Raw genomic sequence first — 13,675 nt, 5'->3', positions numbered from 1 at the left:
TCTTGGTAAGTGACTACATACAAAGTAAAACAGCACAGACTTAACATGAATGATATTTATTTCCCTTCTAGTGCTCGAAGATTGCAGGCGAAAGATATTCTTGCACAATTCTTATTCTCTGGCAGGTTTAACAAAAATGACAAATTTCCCCTCCCCAGTCTTAGAAATTAGAAGTTACATTTTTCTGCCTTTTTATTCTTTGTTTGGAATCCCGTGTTGTTTTGTTTGCTCCACCAAAGCGCAATATTGCTTTGATAATTAGGGAAACCTTTGCCAACAACAATGTGACTTCACATTCAACCACCAGAGGGTGGACAATAATTAATGTTCTTATTAAATATACTAACTGCTGCAGAAGTTTTATGAAAAAGCCATTATTAGCCAGCCCTGGGGGTGGCAGTCTTGATTCCTTAATCATAGCTGAATATAGATTACAAGCAAATGCTAGTTTATGTATTTTTGGTGATGCTTAAGAAACAGCTAAATTAGCCAATTTAAGGAAAGATTTTTCCCCCTAAATATTATATAAATACAACTATTATTCCATGTTATTGTTATTATTACACTGCCTTTTTAATATTTATCTAATACTATTAAAATTTTCATTGTATTTGTCTGTCTGTACCATGTTAGCCAAATGCTGCAACAATTTTTGAATCAAGGCACCTAAAATCCACTGACGTAAAGAACGCATACAAATGTAGGACACATTACTCCAGTGGAATTTGAAGTTTTTGAAGATGTTCAGACCAGTTTTATTTGAAAAACAATGTTGCCACAGTCCCATTTCTGGTACTCCCTGCCAGCTTCCCACAAGCAAGTCAATGGGAAAGCTGGCAGGAAATTGGAAGTCACTTCTGCTCGAACTGCTTTTTTGCTCATAGTTATTCTGTTCATCTGGTCACACCAGACTGCACTACCTTTCTCTCAAAGGATGATCTAATTAACAAATCATAGATAATCAGAATTGGAAGGGACCTTGTAGGTCATCTAGTCCAACCCCCCCACCCAAGCAGGAGACCCTACACCATTTCCGACAGATGACAGTCCAATCTCTTCTCGAAAGTCTCAAGTGATGACGCTCCCACAACTTCCGAGGGCAAGCTGTTCCGTTGGTTGACTGTTCTCACTGTCGGAAAGTTTCTCCTTATTTCCAGGTTAAATCTCTCCTTGTTCAGTTTCCATTCCATTATTCGTTGTCTGGCCTTGTTTTAGAAAATAGCTTGATCCAGTGGCTTTGTGAGATGGGTTTGAAAGAGAGGGAGAGAATGACTAGTCCAAAAGCAGAGATCATATTCAGGAATATTTTGTAATAAAATATGTTCCAAGATCTTTAAGGGACCTGGGTATATATCCCTGCCTTTAATAGGACCACTCAAAATGCCAACAAGGTAGGGATGAAAACTTTGCCAAAATTTTTCATTATGCAGTAATAGAAAATATTGAAAAAAGGAGAGGAGGAAGGAGAGAAGGAAATAAAAAGGGTGAAAAATTCTAGCTATGTAGTTTTAATAATGACATGTATCTTGAACTATTGATGCTAACACTAGTCATCCAGATCATGGTGGCCCCAAAGGTGCTTTTTTCATGTTTTGCTTCTCATTCTTGGATGAGAAGCAAAATGTCTTCAAAGAAAAACCAAAAAGTCCAGTTGCCTCTTGAAAAAAAGCACCTTTGGGACTATTTTGGAACTTGAACTGAGAAGCAAAGATGATGATACAATGTATTTTGTCTTATTTTTTGCTAACACAGCAGTTCAAGACAATGTGAGAATTACATCTTACATAAAAATCCTGACTAACAGTTTTAAATATTTTATTTAACCTTCCTCCATTAAACAGTCCAAGAACATGATACTTCTATATAATGAAATGTTTGGGTTCATTTAATTCAAGGACCCATCCCCATAGATGGCGATATTGCTTATGCTACAAAAAGAAAAAAAACAATCACAAGAAAACCTTAACTTGAATGCAGCATGTTATAATAATATGAATGATATTAAAACAAAATTTCACATGTATCACTTTTTGGTGAAAGAACTGAAATTTGGGATATTGCATTTTTAGCATGGATGCAAAATTAACTTCAGTTAGTAGGAATTTCATATAAAATGTTGTGACAGCTATATAGCATTAATTATTGGACTAATGCACGGGTGTCAAACTTTCCATGTCACGTTGCTGTCATGTGATGTTTTGCAATGTTTTTCCCATTCATGGAGCTGAGGTAGGCATGACCTGTACATGACACTTCTGGCCTGCGGGCTACCAGTTTGACACTTCTGGGCTAATGGATCTCTGTCAACCATTATAATGCTTTTAAAAATCCACAGCTAGATTCACGTAACATAAAAATGGTGTGTAAATCTAGTCAATCAGCAAATAGAAAACATCTGACATTGGTCTATAGTCTTAACTCTTTTTTCTTTTTATGCATTTGTATGTGTCCAAGACATAATATCATTCCTTTGACTATTAAATGAGTGGGTAGGGGAGAGAAACTACTAGCAGTTTGCAAGCCGGTGGAACTGTACACCGTTCAGCAAGGAGAAAATAGGTGCCTCGTGTTTTTATAAAGACTACATTTTTCTATTTGTGATCTTTGGGATGATTACAAAAAAGGCCCACCTTCCTTTCCTTCCTTAGTATATTTGTTTTAAGATTGTCATCTGTAATTTATATTTCAGAACAAATAAACAGTATAAGCAATAAGAAAGAACCACAGACAAACTGAAGCTATATTCATTTTTAGAAGAAAATGGGATAGTTCTCTCTTTTTTCTGCATTTAATTACCATCACTCTTAGTTAATAATATGTTTCTTCTTATGTGGAGCTTCATATGAGTCAAGGGCACTAACACTATAGTTTTTCCTTTGCTTGGAAACCAAACCAGGAGGGTCTAGTTAGTATTATACATTTGCTGGGGGCTTTTTAAATCAACTATAGCACATAAAAAGTGCAGTTATATGGATCAATACAACTACTTGTGAGAGCCAATCTTCTGCTTAACACTGTATTATAGTTACTCTAGTTTCAAGACTAAGTTGATAATTTTGTTCTTTTTACTGATGAAGAGAAGGATGACACTGGTTTTTCTCAGATCCACAGAACTAATGTGGTTGATTCTGGAAATCCTGGAAGACATTTGACTGAATACACTCTTTCTTTCAAGTGGAATCTGTTCTATCGCCAGAACAAAGTAGACTGGAGACCGGAGTTGAAATCAGCTCTTTATTTACAGTCAGTAAATTCAACTAAACTCGAGCCGCGGCAGCCTCTTTTATAGCAGCTGCTTGCGGCTCGCAACCAATGGCATCATTTTAAACCACCCGCTGTTTAGGCAGCCAATCATAATATGTTGTTAACCACCAATCGCTAGGCGGTAGTGATTGTCCAATCGGAACGTAGTATTACAAGTATGCAAATGTCTATATACAACACCCCTCCCCTCTTGGTACGGTCCAACTTTACGTGACATAGTAACACAAATAGGCGGGGCTTTTGTGGGTCCTACTTGACCTGTGCAGCTCAGTCTCTGTGTTGCCTTCAATTGGTTCGGACAGGATCAATGTTTCTCCTGTCCTTCTCTCCGGAACCTCCTGGAAGGGTGAGTCAGCCATGCCGCTCCGGCTGGGCCTTGTTAGGTTGGTTGAGCTGGCTTTGCCGCTCCCTTCTGGCTTACCCAGGCAGGTAGAGTCAGCTCGGCTGCTTCTTCCCTGGTTCTCCTCCAGCTCCCTTCTTTCAAACTCGCCTGTTGGTAAGTAGTTTTTATTTGTTTTTGGGCTTTCTGTTGCTGGTTGGTGGCCTGTTTTTAATTGTGTTAAAGGAGGGTCTTCCCTTTCTTTATTATTGAAGGGTTCCCCCCCTCTGATTTTATTATTACTTATTGGCTGTTGTATATGGGTTCGCTCTATGTTTCGGGGTGTGTCGGTGTTGCGTTTGAGGTTTCGAGACCGTAGTTGGTCTATGTGCCATTTCCAGGTTCTGCCGTCCGTCATTTCCAATCGGTACGACCGGACGCCTGTTATTTGCGTTATCGTGGCCGGTAACCACAATGGATCTCCAGTAAGATTTTTCGCATATACCAGGTCACCTGGTATAAATGTGCAGTACTTACTGGAGGAGTCTGGTGGCTTCTTGGGATTGTAGGTGGGGTGTAGTCTGTCCAAATATGTTTGCAATTTTCTGCCCATTAAAAGTTCAGCTGGACTCTTATTTGTTGATGTGCACGGCCTTATATGTTGAATTGTGAGCATTGTATTTATTTTGTCTTGCATGTCAACCCCTTCAATTTTTTCTAATGCTTCTTTCATGTATTGAACCATGCATTCCGCCCATCTGTTTGACACCGGGTGAGCTGGCGCTGTCAGGGTATGTCGTATGCCTTCTTCTGCGAGGAATTGTTCAAAAGCTAAAGCTGTGAACTGTGGGCCATTGTCCGAGACTAACACATCTGATAATCCATGAGTGATCTCTCACGGCTTCATCCATGTTGAGGAATTCGCATGCTCCTCCTATGTCTCTTAGTGCTGCTACGAAGTCCCCAATACTCTCACCTTCTCGTTTATCCCATTTATAAAATTCGTGTCTTCAAAGGAGGTTGGAAACAACAGGCACATAATGGGCTCTCAGCATCTGGTTCAGGTCCGGTCATGCCATCTGTTTGACATTGTGTGGTTTCGCCAATGCTTTTGCTATTTTAAAAATGGTCGGTCCGCAATGCGTCAGGAATACAGCTGTCTTCCTCTGGTCAGTGATTCCTTGTAGTTCGTTACTCTCCAGGAACATCAGGAACCTGTCGATATATGATTCCCAGTCTTCTTCAGCTGGGCTGAACGGTGCAGGTGGCGAGTTGTTGCCGACCATCTCGTCGATTTCTCATCTTTCGTTGCCACGTGCTTACGGTCTTTGTCCGCTCGATCCCACCCTTGTCACCAGTGTTCTATCGCCAGAACAAAGCAGACTGGAGACCGGAGTTGAAATCAGTTCTTTATTTACAGTCAGTAAATTCAACTAAACTCGAGCCACGGCAGCCTCTTTTATAACGGCTGCACGCGGCTCGCAACCAATGGCATCATTTTAAACCGCCCGCCGTTTAGGAGGCCAATCATAATACGTTGTTAACCACCAATCGCTAGGTGGTAGTGATTGTCCAATCAGAACGTAGTATTACGAGTATGCAAATGTCTATATACAACAGAATCAATATTATCATGGACAATCTTTGAACCATTGGATTATTGAACTAGATGTCTTAGGATCTGGGAAGACTCCAGATGACTTCAGGATGAATAGATTTCTAGACTCATGCTTTCTCCTATCATCAAAGTCACCTTGAACCTATCACAATTACGTTAGGCTTTTAACTAACCAAGTGTGGGATAGTTTGGCTTTGCCAGAAAAATAATGAAAAACAACCAATTAATAAAACTGAGTGTAAAAATATTTGGGAATGAAATAGAGTCAGCATCAATTTCCTAGTGGAAATAATCTTTGGAACAATTACTTCTTGAAAAGGTCTTCTTGAACTTAACAGCATGGCTGCTGTTTGAACTCTGCATATTAAGCCATGGCATTTCACAGTAGTCAACAAACAAAGAAGACAAAGACAGAAAGTAGATGTGTGGGGCTTTAATTAAACTAAATCCTATGGTGACATTCCTTCAACTTCAATAATATAATCACAAAAATTGGTTGAATAAAATTCTCCTAGCAGTGTCAGAATTCCGGCAGTTACTCCAATTAAATAAATAAAGTTCAAGCCAACTGCTATTAGAAAATAATTAAGAAAGGTCAGGTTTTTAAAAATATAACTTTTGTTTGAAGTAGAAAATAAGAAAAAGGAACACTGATTCGAGCTTTAGAGGTGTTATGGTTTTGGTTTTTGATTGCTTATTTAGAACTGTTCAATTGGACCTAGGTATACTTTTGGCACATATTAACCAGGAAAATGTCTAAGTGTGCATCAACTTCCTTTAAAATGTCTTCTAACAGTCTGAGTATTAATTCAGCACTTATGTTGATTAATATTTCTGCAACTCTTTCTATTAAATCCCTGATCGATTCAAGGGTGTTTTCTGCTCACAGAGAGTTGCAAACTTTGTGGATATTTCTATATACAATATGTATGTATCCTTTGGGATTTTCTGCCCAACTTTCCTGTTTAGTCAATAGCCCTAATACTTTCTGGAGGTTTCTCCAGAGTTCTTTCTGCAACCCTGCTTAGTTTCCAGGTTTAGACAAAGATGGCCAGGTTGTCAACTACTAATGTTCTGGGGGAAAAAACAATTGCAAACCACTTTCATATTGCTGTCCAAAACAGACATGCATCCTTGAAGTAATCAAGTATCAAGCATAACTAGAAGAAGATTTTATCTGTTTCATTCAAGTATTTTTACAATTCCATTTTTTCACCATATTGCTTTATAGTCAATAATAAAATGGCAATTCATGGTGTCTTCTTTTAAAGACACAAAATAGTGTGTAATTTTTTTCAGCACTCCATAATTCATTATCAGAAAAACTAGTACAAAAAGGAACAGCTTATTTTATGTAGAAACTATTAGGATATAAGCAATATTATATAGATTGATTGCATAGTGGATTCTTAAATCAAGATACAGAATTCCTATAGCCCAAATTTCTTTGGTATCTGAGAATAAGATAAAATCCTATTAGTGTTCTTCCACCTCGTAGAAGTAAAAGTATAAGAAGAAATAACTAAAATTTGTAGATATTGATAACCCAAATCTCTTTCCTGAGGCATCACTTCACTTCTCTTAATGATAGGACTGCCCTTGCCCTTCTCCAAGGCTTTCCTCATACTTAAATTGTGTGACCTATCAGAGAATTTGGTGAAGCACTGCCCAGAGACTGGTGCCAAGACAGCATAAATAGGACACATTAAGAAGGCTTTGTGTCTTAACATCACAGCAAACTGACCTTCTGATCTTGAATAAGTAGAACAGGGTCAGACCTGGTTAATCTCTTGATGGCAGATAATCAGGAAACATCAGGATTGTAGACCAGACAAGGATGTAAAAGATCAGAAAAAGATAATGGAAATTATTCCCATAATGTTATCAAGAAAACAGCAGGACTATATCAACATAATTACCAATACGCAAGCTCTGCTTGAGGGACATTTTACTTTATCTGCTTAACAAGATTTGGAAAACTATATTCAGCTTGTTAGATTTAAAACAACATACATATTTTTAAACTAAGACTTTCACTCATTACAATTTCTTTAAGTATCTTAAAGTGAATTTGGACCTGGGGAATATTTTATGTATGTGTGTATATAAACATCTTCAACCCTGAGCTACAAATACTTTCTTCTATTGATATATTTTTTCCATATCATTAGTTTGTTTGTTTTTTATTGCAGATCTTGGATAGCATTTGTTGTAGATTGAGCAATGAGAGGCTAGACCAGGGCATGGATGCAACAAGACTTTATTAAAGTAATAAAGGACTGAACGTGTTAGCCTTGCCTGGAGCAGGCTCACAGCGAACAGCGGCTGGCCGAACCCTGCAGCTGGCTTTTATAGCCGGCTGTCGAGGGAGGCCAGCCAATGAGGGGCAGCAAACGCCCCCGCAGCATGAACGGACCTGGGTGGGGACTTTGGCAAGTTCCAGGGACATAACAGCATTTATGGAACTACTGCAAATATTTTAAACTAGTAACCCATATCAATATTTTTTGAGTTAGATTTGCAAATGGATAACCTGTTAAAACATGTCTAGTATTTCTGGATCATTTTTGAATGCATACTTTCACAGTTATTTATAGGCTGGCTTTTAGTGCATAATATTCCCAAAATGATTTATCAAAATAAAAATATAAAATGCAGTTTAAAACAGCACCATTACACCTACATCTGGGAAATCCAGTGAGGCCTTTGCCAAAAAGAATGTGAAGACTAGACTTTTGCTCTGTAGCAAATCCTTGGGAAATGTGTGAGAATGAGAAAGAAAATTACATTTACTAATTTTGAGCAGGAATCCCCAAAAGTCTCTTCCCTCCCTTCAGCCCAATCTTTCAAGACCTTCCCAGTTCTTCACTTTTCACTGGAAAAGTATTCCACTCTTGTACCATTGACAATTTACCTAAAATGACGTGCCCTTGTGCCCCCTCAGGATTTGATAGAAGTAGAGCATGCATGTGAATATGTATAATGCTTAGTGAATCGTTCGGCATGGAACAGGTAAGAATTGTGCAATGCCCCTTATTCATTTAGTGTATTTATAGATGGCACATGCTGTTATTAGAGATACATATGGTGAAGTCATAAGTATGCATATAATTTTCTATACAGAAATTATTTGCAGGGAATGTTAGATATTCAGTATTTACTTACAAGTAAGCCACGAGTTTTAAATGCCAAAATAGATCCCCAAACTTGGATCTGGGTTATTCATGGACTGTTCAGTTCCCAAATATTGAAGCTTTCCAAAACTCAGGAAGATTGCCTAAATTCAAGGTAATTGTCTGTTTGCCTGAAATTGGATAAGGAATCACCCATCAAGTTTTGCTTACAATTGTTCCGAACATTAAGATATTCTCAACCAGCCCATATTAATGTACTGTAAACAGCACCAAACTTGATTGCAGGAAATACAACATCAGCAACAGAGTGGTCAATGTCTGGAATGCTCTACCTGACTCTGTGGTTTCTTCCCCAAACCCCAAAAACTTTAACCTTAGACTGTCTACTATTGATCTCATCCCTTTCCTAAGAGGTCTGTAGGGGGCGTGCATAAGCGCACCAACGTGCCTACAGTCCCTGTCCTATTGTTTCTTTTTATTTTACTCATATGTATCCATTTCATGTATTCATAACTATGTTATACCTGTTATCTTATAATCGCTTGACAAAATAAATAAATAAAAATAAAAATATGTAGCATTTGTATATGATTGACTTAGGCAATATTTTCCCTAGGAGAGCCAAATTATAGAACTTTACTCATAAAACTATAGTAAATACCTTCATTATTTATGTTTTTAGAAAAATCAAACCTTTTTTTTCATCTTGGCCAGAAAAAAAGTCAGATAGGTGTGCCAGCGCTTGGGAAGTATAAGAAAACAAGACAGGATAGGTTCCTTACAAGGAGCTTCTTATGAGCTGCTGTAGATATCTTGAAATCTGGAGGAAGCAGCTACTAATCTCCTAATAGATCACACTAGAGATTCTGGCTGCACAGATTATTTGGAAGGGTAGTTGTGCCAACACTCTGCTACAGTTCCAGCAGGTTCCATCCAGAAAAATCTGAATTTGTTCAGTTTCCAAAGTGTGCGCTACAGAGAGCATGTGTTCAGCTTTGTGGAAGCAAGTATTACAGAGCTGTTGCTGGCATTGCTTATGCATTTTGACTGCCCACTGCCATGCAGCATCTCGGCAGAAGCCCATAGGAAAAGTTTGAAGGTCCAACACAAAGAGGCTATTATTGGAATCTGTTTGTAGGCCTGACTTACAGCAGTGGATAAAACTACCAGGAAGTCATTCAGATTCAACTGTAAACCAATAAACCCTCGCTTTATTGTATATTCAAATTCAGTTTAATCCTATGGAAGAGTCATCCATTCATTAATTGCCAAGGCAAACAAGCCTGGTATTTTTTATGATCTCGTTGCACAACAATTGGATTGGCAAAATTTATCTAACCATTGGTCAGCTGTATTTAGATGCCAAATATGTCCACAAACACATGGGTTGTATTCTTACAGCGCATTTAATCCAATCCATCATTCACCAATCAAATCTCCTTACTATTGATTCTGGCAATGCATAACTACACTGAGTGAAAAACTCAATTCATGGCATTCAGAGCTACCTCCCACATTCTCCATCAAACAGCCTGGTATTCCATTAGCCCATCTTAGCAGTGAGTTTTGTAATGGAAAGTCTTGCCTTTTCAGCTCTTCTGTCCTTCTACCACCTTTTAATAGAGCACTAAGTATACAAAACAACTCAGTTTTAGGTATGACAATGACAGAATTGACCAAATGGAGTTAGCTTAACCTTGTATATGGCTAGGCCTACAGACCCTTAAACTAAGTGAACCCTGGGGAAAGTAATTTATTATCCCCTCACTGGAGGGGATAATACATTACATTTTAACATGTAGTGAGACTGAGGCCAAAGACCATAAGTGGGAGCTCTCAAAACCTAAAAGAATCTGAAAGTACAGGGTGACATAAATTATGTTACTAGACTCCTTGTAACACCAAGCACCCAATGGGGAATTATATAGGCAATAGTATGAAATCTTTCTAAGTTTCAACTTGAGCATCCATGTCTCTAATAGATCTGCTCCCTCTGCTTGTCAGAAAACTACTTGCTTCTTGTAACCAGTCTGTCCGCAGTCTGCAGCCCTTAGATTTGCATTTATCAAACCACTTTTGAAAATCAGTGTTCAGAAGGTCTGGGTTTAAAGATTACTATTTCCTACACCAATCCCAAATTACTCTTTCCTACACAAATCCCAAATTGCTCAGGTCCCACAGCATCATACTAATCTCTTGGATGGAATTAAAGTTTGCATCTTGGATTCAGTTTGTATTTCCTCATGCCATTTGTTGTTGCCCTTTTAGAATAACCTAATAAGCTGAATTGCATTCAGTTTGGACAGTTTGAATGAATGGTAGTTTCCAGACAATGCTATTTTACATGGTTTCAGATCAACCTAAAAAATTACTACAAAGACTTTTACTAGTTCCCAGTAAGCTACATTGGAAATGGATCTTCCAGATCATTATCTAGCATCCCAGCTCTCCTGATCGATGCAATGACTATTTATTGGAATCAAATCCAATCTGGCAGCATTTTGTAGCAGTGAAGAATCAAAACAACAATTTGCAAAGTCTTGATCAAGTGTTAATGTTAATATAGCAAATTAGCAATGCTTTAATTAAAGCTTGTAGAAGATAACAGATAACAGATTGGAAGGTACCTTGTAGGTCATCTAGTCCAACCCGCTGCCCAAGCAGGAGACCCTACACCATTTCTGACAGATGGGAGTCCAATCTCTCTTGAAAGTCTCAAGTGATGGTGCTCCCATAACCTCCGAGAGCAAGATGTTCCATTGGTTGATTGTTCTCATTGTCAGAAAGTTTCTTCTTATTTCCAGGTTAAATCTCTCCTTGTTCAGTTTCCATCCATTATTCCTTATCTGGCCTTCGGGTGCTTTAGAAAATAGCTTGATCCCTTCCTCTCTGTGGCAGCCCCTCAAATATTGGAAGACTGTTATCATGTCTCCCCTGGTCCTTCTCTTTACTAGATTAGCCAAGCCCAGTTCCTGTAACTGTTCTTCATACGTTTTAGTCTCCAGTCCTCTAATCATCCTGGTTGCTCTTCTCTGTACTTTTTCTAGAGTTTCAACATCTTTTTTATAATGTGGTGACCAAAATTGGATGCAGTACTATAAGTGAGGTTTTACTAAGGCTTTATAGAGTGGTATTAGTACCTCACTTGATCTTGATTGTATCCCTCTGTTAATGCAATTTAGGATTGCATTTGCTTTTTTGGCTGCTGCTGCATACTATTGGCTCATATTTAGCTGGTTGTCCACTAAGACTCCAAGAACCCTCTCACAGTTACTGCTATTGAGCCTGGTTTTGGTTTTTCTTTCCTAAGTGTAGGACTTACTTTTCTCTACATTGAATTTCTTTTTGTTAAATATGGCCCAGTGTTCTAGACTGTCAAGATCCATCTGGATCTTGAGCCTATCTTCTTGGGTGTTAGCTATTCCGACCAGTTTAATATCATTTGCAAATTTGGTAAGTTCCCCTTCTATTCCCTCAACTAGGTTGTTAATGAAGATATTGAAGAGTATTGGGCCTAAGACAGAACCTTGTGGCACCCTACTGCTTAGTTCCCTCCATGTAGGCTTAGAATCATTAAGGACTACTCATTGAGTACGGTTTGTCAGCCAGTTGTGAATCCATCTGGTGGTGGTGCTATCTATTCCACTTTTTTCTAGCTTACCATGAAGTAGGTTGTGGTCTATTTTGTCAAATACCTTGCTGAAATCTAAATATATTATGTCCACAGTATTTCGTTGGTCTACTAATTTAGTCACTGTGTTGAAGAATGAAATAAGATTGGTTTGGCATGATCTGTTTTTAACAAACCCATGCTGACTGCTAGTTATTACTTTACTTGTTTCTAGATGTTGGCAGATCTGTTTTTTTATTATCTTTTCCAGTATCTTCCCAGGTATTGATGTTTGGCTGATTGGTCTGTAGTTTCCTAGGTCTGTTCCCCCCCCCTTTTTTTTAAAGATGTAGCCAACACCCAGCCAGATTGCCCTCCCCCATGGTCTCTGAAGTTGACACCCTCAATTTAAGCTCCAAAGTCTTTTAATAAAATGTTTGTGGTATATAATGAACATAAGGCTCCTTAAATGAAAATCACCAGCTCCCAAACCTAACCCAGCGGCATTTCCTGATTCCAAATTTAATGGGTACCATTCAAATTTGGGTTTTGGCTATTCACAGTAGTTAAGCTGTAACCTGGAATTTTGTGGGTGTTTTATATTCTAAATAGAGTACACAGCATAGGCAAAATCTTTCCCAGATCACTGCAAAATGCATCCATGTCTTCTTCAACATTTACAAGGTTCCAGTGTCCTGCTCAGGATATTTGCCTTACAGCTTTCAGCATTTCCAGTGAAATAAACCAAAACATGCAAATTTCACTTCTTCTTGTTGTTCTAAAATAAAAATAATAAAATCTAAAGGAAATAGCTTCTATGACAATTTTAGCCAAAAAAAAAAACCACTCCAAAAAACAAAACCAAGAATTGGTGGAAAGAACCAGCTGCTGAAGAGGCGGCCACTTTGTTTGATATTGAAAATACTCTGATTGGACAGGCGGGCCAGGAAAACTTTGAAGCCCCTGGTTTACAGAAAATGATCCATGGTATTAGTCATGACTGACAACACATAAAATACATGTGAGGCATATAAGCTTCTATTTCTAATCCGTCTAAAGTTGCAAGATGGGAGGATCTGGAATAAGAACATGTGACCATGGCTACATAGTGGTGACTAATTGGTTATAAAGGTCATGCCTCAGAAACATAAGATTCGATGAAAATTTATGTTAAGGATTCCTTTTCTCTCTGTTAGTGCAATTAAGTACAGTACAGTTTGTTAGAACAATTTGATTACAACTTGTGTATCAAAGCAACTAAGGTATGTGTATACTCCTACTCGATGAAGGATATTTGTGTAACCTTTAATTACCATGTCTACTTATCATCTGTACGGGTAGTTCTTGCTTAATTATGTTAATCGGGATTTGCAACTCCATCATAAAGCATAAAGGTAATAAAGCATGATGTATGTGATTGCGCCATATTATAGCAGCCCCAGTTCTAATTGCTGTTCTGACTCTAGAATGGTCACTTAAGCACAATGGCATGTGGCCAACATTTGTCACTGAACAAGTTATCATTAAGTAAGGACTACTTGTATTGTAACTGGGTAACTTTGGTTAATCTTCTATATAAGATAATGCAGCTTTTCTTCATGGATCTTGAACAAGAGATCAGTGACTTGGTATAATGCCTAGCTTTGGACTAATAAAAATGATTGTTTGGATAATTTGGCATTTGGACTAAAACATTTGGCATTCCTTGGTGTGCCAGAAAGATTTTCCTC

The 13,675-nt window shown here is 38.1% G+C and overlaps 1 protein-coding gene across 1 annotated transcript in view; it reads left to right on the top strand.

Moving 5' to 3' along the window:
* The window catches only part of VIT (vitrin), an 86,568-nt gene that overhangs the window by 15,683 nt on the left and 57,210 nt on the right, over positions 1 to 13,675 (top strand). The gene's annotated exons all lie outside the window — the stretch shown is intronic.

This window comes from Pseudonaja textilis, chromosome 1 (assembly GCF_049901715.1).
Source record: "Pseudonaja textilis isolate UNSWEBS1 chromosome 1, rPseTex1.2, whole genome shotgun sequence".
Lineage (NCBI taxonomy): Eukaryota > Metazoa > Chordata > Lepidosauria > Squamata > Elapidae > Pseudonaja > Pseudonaja textilis.
The sequence above is the reverse complement of the archived record's forward strand: the minus strand, read 5'-3'. Positions and strand labels throughout refer to the sequence as shown.